Genomic DNA, 10,999 nt, shown 5'->3' with positions numbered 1-10,999 from the left:
GATTTGCTCAGTGTGAATGTACTTCATATTTTCTATTACTCTATAATTCCTTTGGAGAGAAGTGGTCTCCTTCCCACTCTGGCAGCTGATAATATACTCCCTTTTTACTTTCCCAGCAGACGGGTGGACGTGCAAACTGAACAGGGGGCGGCATTCTTTCTCATCGAAAAGTCAAAAAACTCTTTACTCGAACACTTTAAGGGTGCGTTCACACTGAGGAATAGGAGAGAAAACCTAGTGTAAAAATTCAGCCGCAGAATTTACGTTTTTTTTTGTGCAAAATTTGTGTGAAGTTTGCGCAAAATTTTTGCGCAATTAACACGGAATTTCGCGCTGATTTTCCGCACAGAATATAGGAGGAAACGTTTTTTTTTTTTTTGCTGGACTACAACCACCAATCAGAATTTCCCTTTTTTTATTTATTTATTTTTGACTTCAATGGAGTTCTGTTTGCGTATTCCGCAAGAAGAATGAACATGTTCTTTTTTCTGGCGGAGCGGAATTCCGCAAGCGGAATTTTCGCAGTGTGAACAGTGCAGAGTAAAATACATTGAAGTCAATTGCAAAAGCAGAAGTTAATTATTTTCTTTATCTGAGAATTCAAGAGGAATTACTTGAGTAAATTGAATTACCCAGTGTGAACCCACCTAGGTACATTCACATGGGCAGACAATCTACAAATTGCAGCCGCCGACAGAAAAAGAAAAATCGCTGGCGCTAGGACCATTCAGGAATGCGCTTTCTCCATAGACGCCAATGCATTTCCGAGCTGATTCCAACTAAAGGATTTTCATGTGCAGCCAAGACTGGAATCTGGATGCATGGAGTAGCAAAATCCCATTGAAAACATAAGGAATTTCCAAGCAGAATTCTCCCATAGAATTTCATTTGGAAATTTTGGCATGTGAATATGGCCTAAAGTGGACTTGTCAGCAAGAAAGCAGACACAGACAAGCCCATGGCTAGATAAGGCTAGGCATCAGTATTCTGGGCTTTCATATCCATAGACCTTTACAGTGCAGAGAACAAAGCTTTTTTGTTAATATGTAAAGGCGGCTCACTAGGTAGGCACTCCATAGAACAGCAAGAGACCAGGCTCAGCCAGCCCCTCTCCTCTTATTCACCACCTCCATGTCCACAGGCATAAGCCTACCCCTACCTTTGACTGACAATGGCATTGGATGTGGTGAATAAGAGGAGATGGTCTGACTACCCCTATGCTCTTTCCTGGCTGGAGAATACCACCTAGGCGCTTAAAGATGTACTCCGGTGGAAAACATTTTTTTCTAAATCAAATGGTACCAGAAAGTAGGGATCGATCGATTATCGGTATGGCCGATATCGGCCGATATTCACGATTTTGGACATTATCGGTATTGGCAATTACCTTGCCGATATGCCAAAAATGCCCCGACCCCCCGCCTCGTCTCCCCGGCCAAAGACCGCAGCCACTGCCCCATTGCCTCCCCCATCCCCGGTTTTATAATTACCTGGGGTCCGCGCTACTTCTGGCTCCTGCAACGTCCCGCGCACTGCGCAGCGCAATGATGAGTGACGTCCTCAATGAGACATCACCATCAGTGCGCACAGTGACAGCTCAGGACGCCGCCGGAGCCAGAAGTAGCGCGGACCCCGGGAACAGGTAATTATAAAACCGGGGATGGGGGAGGCAATGGGGCAGCGGTGGTGGTGGCTCGACTAGGAGGACCCCAGGACAGGCAGGGGAAGAGAAGCGGGCGGCGGTCTCTGGCCCCACAAAAGCCGCTGCAGTTCATTGATTTAAAGCGCCCGCTTTAAATCATTGATCTGCAGTGGCTTCTGTGGGGCCTGGGGGGGGGGGGGGAATAGCCAATAACTTATACCGGAATATCGGTATAAGTTATCGGCTATCGGCCTGAAAGGTCACAGATTATCAGTATCAGCCCTAAAATAAAATAAAAATCGATAATGGTCGATCCCTACCAGAAAGTTAAAAAGATTTGTAAATTACTTCTATTTAAAAAAATCTTAAGTTCTTAGCTGCTGTATGCTCCAGAGGAAGTTCTTTTTTCTTTTTGAACTTCCTTTCTGTCTGACCACAGTGCTCTCAGCTGACACCTCTGTCCATGTCAGGAACTGTCCAGAGCAGGATAGGTTTGCTATGGGGATTTGCTCCTGCTCTGGACAGTTCCTGACATGGAAAGAGGTGTCAGCAGAGAGCACTGTGGTCAGGCAGAAAGGAAGTTCAAAAAAAGAAAAGCACTTCCTGTGAAGCGTACAGCAGCTGATAAGTACTGGAAGGATTAAGATTTTTAAATACAAGTAATTTACAAATCTGTTTAACTTTCTTGCACCAGTTGATTTGGAAAAAAAATGTTTTCCAGTGGAGTACCCCTTTAAATATAATTTACATATTAACAAAAAGGCTTGGACTCCTAAACACCAGCCCTACCAACCAGTAGGCTTATTTACACCATTGTCTGCCTACTGATAGATTCACCTATACCTGATCAATATTCTTCCTGTTTTATGATTACAACTTCTGTAAATTCATGTCACACAACAGATTTTCCAAAATATGCAAAATTAAGTCCAACTTATTATTCACTTAAGAATATCAAGGTTACATGTGAATGTCTATGCTTTGTGAATATCCAGACCAGCGTTTCCCAACCATGGTGCCTCCAGCTGTTGCAAAAATACAGCCAAAGGCTGTCCGGGCATGCTGGAAGTTTTAGTTTTCCAGCATGCCCGGACAGCCTTTTGGCTGTATTTTTGCAACAGCTGGAGGCACCCTGGTTGGGAAACACTGATTCAGACAAAGGTAATAACTACAAAGCCATGAAATGCAAAGTGCGATGTTTGTTGACGACATGACCTTTTTGCATGCACTATTTGGAATGGAAATTGAAAAGAAAAATTATGGATACTTATATAGACTGTAATAGATGGGGTTATGCAACGTAAACATGAATACATGGTACTAACACACATTGGGGGAGATTTATCAAAACCTGTGCACCAGTTGCCCATAGCAACCAGTCAGATTGCTTCTTTCATTTTTAACAAGGCCTCTGCAAGATGAAAGAAGCCATCTGATTGGTTGCTTTGGGCAACTGGGCGACTTTTCCTCTGGACAGATTGTGATAAATCTCCCCCTGTATGTGGCTATGTGGTAGAGCAGTGGCCCTGTAGTTGGGAAGGCCTTAAAAAAATTGAGGTGAAAGTCGTTTACCTATGCCATTGTTATCCAACCCGGGTGCCTCCAGCTGTTGTAAAACTACAACTCCCAGCATGCCCGGACAGCCAACGGCTGTCCGGGCATGCTGGGAGTTGTAGTTTTACAACAGCTGGAGGCACCCTGGTTGGAAAACACTGACCTATGCACCTAAATGGTAAATGAACAAAAACCTTGTCTCCTTCAGTCTTTGAGTAGGTTTAGTAGGTTATTAGGTGACTTATGGAGGGAAGTATGACTGCAGAATCAGACTACACAGAGTTTGTTAGTTGTCTGTCCCCATGGAGACACATGGGTGTGCATAGGATCTGAATAAAATGACAGTAATTTTTATTTTCATAAATTATCAAAACCATAAAGGAATAAATATAAATAAATATATATATATATATATATATATATATATATATATATATATATATATATACACACACACACACATATTTTATATATATATATATATATATATATATATATATATATATATATATATATATACACACACACACACATACATAGTTTTTTTATTTTTTATTTTTTTATGCAGTCTAGCTAGTCACTGGAGTGGGCTGACTTGCAATTAGTCCAATTCTGCCTAACTAGTAAGAGCTGTCATATGGGTTATCACCCAGTTTTCCCCTGAAGCAGAGAGTAAAAAAAAATAAAAAATTATAATAATAATAAATATAACATAAAATAAAAAAAAATTAAAAATATAATAAAAATAAATATATAAAAAAATATATGTATATAATATATATATATAAAATATAAGAGATTAAACTATGTGTGTGATAATAGCATTTGTGAAAAAAAAATTTCTTTAAAGGGCTATGCTAGCAACTCTATACATAAACTACGCTTCGTGTCATTGTGTGCTGAACTGCTGATGCACGCAGCATTCTTGACATCCTAACACAGAGTGAGTGGCGGCCTGTGACCACTCAGTGCTCCTGGGCGGCTGTCAGTCAGTCAGTCGCCTGTAAGTACTTGCCTTTTATTTACCTTTCCTCAATGAAGCTGCATTCTGAGAAGAGGAAAAAGGGAAGAAACCACAGTATCTGCTTCAACCACCTGTAAACTGTGGTAACATTCGGACATAAAGGAGAGGGGCAGGTAGTTCAGGGGTTAAATAGAGCATTAGACAGAATCCTAGGATGCATTTTTATACCTTTAGCCAAATGATGTCAGAGAAGGTGAGGTGAGGTAAGGCACAGTGAAGGGCTTATAGTCCTAGGTGGGTGCACAGCTCCAGGGATCCGACTCACAATCCCAGACATTCAGTAGAGACAAAAAAGGATGAAGCGGCACTCCAACGGATTAAAATCCAAAATGTGAATGTATTCACCCATCAGTACAGATGCAACGTTTCCTTCCACAATCAGGAACTGGCTTGAGAAAGTTCCTGATTGTGGAACGAAACGTTGCATCTGTACTGATGGGTGAATAAATTCACATTTTGGATTTTAATCCGTTGGAGTGCCGCTTCATCCTTTTTTGTCTCTAGCCAAATTATGTAATGCTTGTACAAAGGGTTGTCCAGGATTTTCTTAGCAAAGTTGCATTTAAATTCATAGGTCTAAGCTGTAAGACAAGAAGAGCTTTTTTATTTATTTTTTTTTATAACCCCATGAATCCTACTGTACATTTTGCAACATTTGATGTTCATGTCAAAAAGACTCAGAGGGACATTTACGAAGTCTGGTGTGAGGTTTGAACTTTAGAGCACAAATGTTGAGGAGAAAGGGGCGGATGTGCACCAAACTTATCAAAACACGCAATATGATGAGTGACCACAGATCTGCTCTACCTTAGTCTACTTAAAGTGGCCGTGCGACAAATATTTCAAATGTTTATTTCCTGTAGGTGAAAGGTGTCCCTGACAGCTGACACCAAACTGTCCACCACATCCGACATTGATGACAGCTCCTCAGCCGCCAAGTGCGGATCCGAGTCAGCGTCCACCAGTTCCCCAGGAGACCGGGAACGGCAGTGGAAGCTCCAGATCCGGGTATAGGAGACCTGGAACGGCGGGACGGAGATCGGGAGCAGCCCCCAGGAGAGCGACCGCGGGAGCATGGATGCTGCCTGGTAGATTGAGATAGGAAGCGAGAGCAGCGTGAAGATGACCCATTGGGTGAGGAGTCTGCGTAAATGACCCTAGGGCGCTTGTGAGTGCGCCAGGTGGGGTGGCCATAGGAGGTTGAACGAGCCTCCCGGGAGTGAGGGCGTAAAGAGGACCACTTTAAGGCAGCAGCCATCTCTCTGGAAACTTGCGCCAGTTCAGAGATCATCTGAAAGAGAGAGGACACCCAAACCGGGGGAGGGTCAGAGACTGCACACTCCAGGGAGCCAGGGGTGTACTTACCTACAAGGAAGATGTCCCACATACTCACCTCTGATGTCTTCAACCAGCCTAGTACCTCTCTGCATCATGCCAGGCTGCTGAAGCAGGGTGAGCAGGGGTAAGAGGGGACCCGGACGAAGGGCACAACCTTAGTGCTGGTCCATGGTGAGAAGAGGTTGACTGTGCATACTTTATGTACCGTGCCCCTTCCTCACAAGTGGGGGATCAGGCAGCGCCATGCTCCTGTCGCTCCAACTTAAATAAAACAACAAAGGAGAGAAAAATCTAATACTTTATGAAAAACTAGAAAACAGACCTGCATCTGCCTCCTACTGACACTAAGCTAAAACTGATTAGCTCAGAGTCAGTGGGCGGGGTATACTACTTTTTTGTTAATGCCTAATTTCAACTACCTAGTGGCAGCAAGATATACCCACGGTTCCTGTGTTACCCAATGGAGCCGAACAAGAAAAGTAAATTAGAAATACTTTCTGATAAAAAAACTTCCATACAGCATCTATGTAATCCTGTTGTAACAAACAAAACCAGTGTAGTCTTCTCCTGTAGTCATATATACTTCTCAGGGTGCATTCACACCACGTTTTTGCAATACAGTTGCCATATACATTTTCAATGTAAAAACCGTACGTAACCTTTTTGAGAACAGTATACATTGACTCTCCATTGAAAACCATATGCCAAATGTTGCATCCGTTGTGTGTCTTGTACAGTTTTGTCCGTTTTTTTCCCGTACCCAAAACCGTAGCCTACAACGGTTTTTGGTCCGGGTGAAAAACCATATTAAACCATATACTTTTTTGTATATGGGAGTCAATGAGAACCGTATGTTGGTATGGTTCCAACCGGTTTGCACCATACGGTTTTTGACTTTGCGCAGTTTTTCTTCATGGAATTTAAATCAAACAAGTGAAAATTGATTCATAATTGATTGAAAAGTTAAAAACCTATACGGTTAAAAACGAATGCAACCGGACATCATTTTTCAAACCGTATACAGGTTAAAATTTGTACACACGTTTTGATACAGTTTAGTCCAGTTTTGAGGAATCCATTTTTTCATCAAAAACCTGATACGGGAACTGTATTGCAAAAATGTGGTGTGAATGCAGCCTTACTTAGATGCATGGGTGCAGCATTGATATATAAACATAGAACAAGACTACTAGGATTGTTGAGAAAATAAAATGCAACAAGATTTACAAGAAGCACTATGGGTTTTCTCCCCTACAGCACCATTTGTTTCATTCCAGCACAGCTGCATCAATGTGTTTCATGACTGTTAGTGGGTCATGTGATCATCAGTTTGACAGTATTTCAAAGATACATTTATTCATGCCGTCAGCAGCAAGATCCGTCCGAAAATATTGGGGGTGCTTCTGATCCCGTGACTTGTTTGCAGACTAGAGCCATCTGGCATCTGGAGACAGAGTTGATGGAAGTTCCATAGACTTGTATGGAACTCCATCCGCAGATCGCGATAGTCTGCAAACAAGGGCCCCGATATCTTCTGACATCCTGTCGTCAGGAGCATGATTAAAAGGGATCCTTTAAGGGCTCGTCCACACTTAAAAGGGGTACTCCGGTGGCAAAACAATTTTTTTTCTTTTTTTAAATCAACTGGTGCCAGAAAGTTAAACATATTTGTAAATTACTTCTATTAAAAAATCTTAATCCTTCCAGTACTTATTAGCTGCTGAATGCTACAGAGGAAATTCCTTTCTTTTTGGAACACTGATGACATCACGAACACACTGCTCTCTGCTGATGTTATTATAATAATAAGTCTTTATTTATTGTTGTCCTTAGTGGGATTTGAACCCAAGGCCCCAGCACTGCAAGGCAGCAGTGCTAACCACTAAGCCACCATGCTGCCCTTAGCATACATCTATGCATGGTTGCTAAAATGGACAGAGATGTCAGCAAAGGGCAGCATGGTGGCTTAGTGGTTAGCACTGCTGCCTTGCAGTGCTGGGGCCTTGGGTTCAAATCCCACTAAGGACAACAATAAATAAAGACTTATTATAATAACATCAGCAGAGAGCAGTGTGTTCGTGATGTCATCAGAAAGCATTCCAAAAAGACAAGAATTTCCTCTGTAGTATTCAGCAGCTAATAAATACTTGAAGGATTAAGATTTTTTAATAGAAGTGATATACAAATATGTTTAACTTTCTGACACCAGTTGATTTAAAAAAGAAAAAAAAATTGTTTTTCCACCGGAGTACCCCTTTAAATTTCCTCTACTCACTGAAAAAAACCATGGCAACCAAGTAATTTAAGCCAGAATCAAGCAGAATTTCCATGTGGAAATTCTGCCTGGAAACCTTGTGGAATCAAAGCCCCATTGATGTCAAAGGAGGGATCTGATCCGGATTATTTTCTGCTTCAAGAATTGACATGTCCATTCTCCAAGCAGAAAATAATCATCATCAGGACCTTCCATTAGGGCTCTGATTTCACAAGGATTCCAGGCAGAATTTCTACATTTGCACCATGGATTTTGCATAGAGAAGAAGAGGAAATTCAGTAGTGTGGATGAGTCCTTAATGTGTCAGAAGAAGAGGTAATTCCTATGTAAGCGGACTTGGAACTACAGGATGATATCATCTATCAGATCCCTCCCCCACACAGCTCTACCTGTAGACTGCTCTCACTATGGGATCAAGAGATATAATAGTTATACACCTGTTCTGAGACTGTATATGGCAAATGACTATTTACCATATTTCAGCCTATTGACAAAGCCGTTGTGACAGCGAAACATGTTGAGGGTGGCAAAACAGTTTTTTTTAATTCGCACTCTTTGATGGTGTATCGGTCGGTGGCCTGTAGCACCGTTTCTTTGACCCTGAAACAGGGAGATTACCCTGCCAACTCCAAGTAATACTCAGCTCAACACCAGCACCATACTATCTCATCAGGATCAATAGGTTAATTTTTAGGGGTGGGCACACTATAGGGGCATTAGTTACTCCAGACTTCTGCATGGGGGTTGGATTGTCAAAACTGTACATGATGTGAACTGATCCCAATCCACTTGTCTTAGCCACCAGCTAAGAATTCTTCTTTCATAAAGTGTTCTGAACGCTCCCATCTATATCCAGTATAAGACCAGTGGCTGTAAAGCGGAGTAGTGTTCATCTCCTGAGGCCTTGCTGTGTGTAGCCTTAATTTATGTGACATGTTCATGAGATAGCCGCCCATCACTGTATAGTTCTATATGACAGACATTTCTACATTGAGAATTCATAGTCTTAAGACCAATATAATAAAAAGTACAATAACATTGTTGTTAAGAGGAACAGAGGCACGTATGTATTTATTCCTACAAACGGAGGACACTTAGGGATAAGTTCACACACTTAGAAATATAACTTCTACTGCTAAGGCCATGTTCACATGGCGTAATTTCCCAGCATCCAACTGCAGCAGAGCCCCATTGATTTCAATGGGATACTGATGCACTGTGCATATGGCGGAATTTCCCAATTTCCTTGTCCGCAGAAAGAATAGACATGTCTATTCTTTCTGCGGATTCCGCTCAGAAAAGCATTGCCGTCTATGACACAGAGCATTTTCTATTGGTCCTAGTGCCCCTGCCAGAACCTTCAAATGTGCGGAAAGCCAGTCTGTGTTTTCTGGGTAGATATTTCCCAAATTTCTACCGTGGATCGACAAGAGTATTAACCCTCATTTGGGGGGGGGATTTATCAATGATTATGTATATAAAGTGATTTTTCACACTGTTTTGCCAGTCACAAAATGGCCCATTTAAGTTAGAAAATGTGCTCTGGGGGTTTCAGACAATATTTTAGACAATTTTAAAAATTAAGAGATACACAGTGATGTCCAGCTCACCGCCTGGTCAGGGGTGCACAGAGGAGTGAGGACTGCACGCGTAGAGAAGACCGGAACAAAAGGAAATTCCAGCACCGCAGTCACAAGGATAAAATGCTAATTTATTTAGGTTTCGACAGGTGTCGCCACCTTAGTCGTACTACACATACCCAGAATCCATCCACTCTATATAGGGCGAGAACTCCGCCCACCGCCAGGTGAGACACCTGGACAGATTAAAAGGGGTATTCCAGGAAAAAAACTTTTTTTTTTATATATATATATATATATATCAACTGGCTCCAGAAAGTTTAACAGATTTGTAAATTACTTCTATTAAAAAAATCTTAATCTTTCAGTACTTATGAGCTTCTGAAGTTAAGGTTGTTCTTTTCTGTCTAAGTGCTCTCTGATGACACCTGTCTCGGGAACCGCCCAGTTTAGAAGCAAATCCCCATAGCAAACCTCTTCTAAACTGGGCAGTTCCCGAGACACGTGTCATCAGAGAGCACTTAGACAGAAAAGAAAAACCTTAACTTCAGAAGCTCATAAGTACTGAAAGGATTAAGACTTTTTAATAGAAATAATTTACAAATCTGTTTAACTTTCTGGAGCAAGTTGATATATATAAAAAAAAAAAATAAGAAAAAAAAAAAGTATGTTCCTGGAATACCCCTTTAAGGTGAAAACTCCACCTACACAGGCAGGGACTTACATGTGATCTTCACCTCAAATGTGTTTGAAAAATAAACATAACAGTAGCAATGACAAGATAGGTGGCAGTATATATAAACACATTATATCTAGAGATAAGCGAACTTACAGTAAATTCGATTCATCACAAACTTCTCGGCTCGGCAGTTGATGACTTATCCTGCATAAATTAGTTCAGCTTTCAGGTGCTCCCGTGGACTGGAAAAGGTGGATACAGTCCTAGGAAAGAGCCTCCTAGGACTGTATCCACCTTTGCCAGCCCACGGGAGCACCGGAAAGCTGAACTAATTTATGCAGGAAAAGTCATCAACTGCCGAGCCGAGAAGTTCGTGACGAATCGAATTTACTGTAAGTTCGCTCATCTCTAATTCTATCCATAACCAAATGTTACCTGGTCAAAAATGAAAATTCACTAAATGAATGTTAAGATATTTTCTAACACCCAGTATCCAAACCATGTGATATAAAAAGAAAAAAACAAAAATACTGAATATAGCATAAACAGGATTATAGATACAAATGTTAAAAACACACACCGTATATATTAAAAAATACTCTTTTCATATCCTGTATAAACAGCATAAAATAAAACATTAACAGGCAGAACATAGTATATATCAGTGGTCTTCAACCTGCGGACCTCCAGATGTTGCAAAACTACAACTCCCAGCATGCCCGGACAGCCAACGGCTGTCCGGGCATGCTGGGAGTTGTAGTTTTGCAACATCTGGAGGTCCGCAGGTTGAAGACCGCTGATATATATTGTATACAGAATAGGAGGAAGGAGCAAAAAATTGCATCATCTGTCATGATGTTAAACTTTACTTAGTATTTCTGGTGTTTCTGTAGGTCCGTGTGCAAAG

The sequence above is a fragment of the Hyla sarda genome, unplaced genomic scaffold, assembly GCF_029499605.1.
Source record: "Hyla sarda isolate aHylSar1 unplaced genomic scaffold, aHylSar1.hap1 scaffold_184, whole genome shotgun sequence".
Classification (NCBI taxonomy): Eukaryota; Metazoa; Chordata; class Amphibia; order Anura; family Hylidae; genus Hyla; species Hyla sarda.
Note: the sequence above shows the minus strand (reverse complement) of the source record.